Source organism: Micromys minutus (assembly GCF_963924665.1).
Source record: "Micromys minutus genome assembly, chromosome: 5".
Taxonomy (NCBI): Eukaryota; Metazoa; Chordata; class Mammalia; order Rodentia; family Muridae; genus Micromys; species Micromys minutus.
Window position 1 is genome coordinate 65,666,429 of NC_137974.1, and position 650 is coordinate 65,667,078.

Consider the following 650-nt stretch of genomic DNA (forward strand, 5'->3'; position numbering starts at 1 on the left):
ACATTTTATAACTTTTCTTTTTTTGGTGGTTATCCCACATTCTGTTTGGCTAATCTAAATTCATAGCAGTATAACTTTGACGATACAGGAAACTCTGACCCTTCACAGCTCTGTTTCTGCATCTTCTAGTTGTTGATGTCACCAGGTCACAATTGAATTCATAAAGAATGTGCTTCCCATCCAGAAAAAAATAGAAAGCCAAACAGATCTTTAAATTACCCCAGAAGTCACCTCATAGGGGCAGATCACCCTAATGGAACAAAATATAACAGGCCCAGTTGCTACCTTTTCCCCTCCTGATTTATGATCAGAATCAACAACTGGAAATCCAAACAAGATCCTTGATATTTGGATAAAATCATTTTTGCCTAAAATGCCTCCTGTAAACGGGGGGGATGGGAGGGTAGTTTACTCCTGGAACACAGGGATAGCTGTCTGCAATGGACTGGGCTTAGTGGATATACAGATCTCACTGTGCTAAAAGCTGAAACTTAAATTAATTACAGCTAACTTTAAAACCTTTCCTAGAATTTGTAAGCATTCAATAGATTCCAGATTTCAAAAAGCAGTCAATAAGACAATACTTTTGTAGCCATTGGCAAGGATGGTGGCACAAGGCTGGTGCTTCTTATTAAATTTTTCCCAAATCT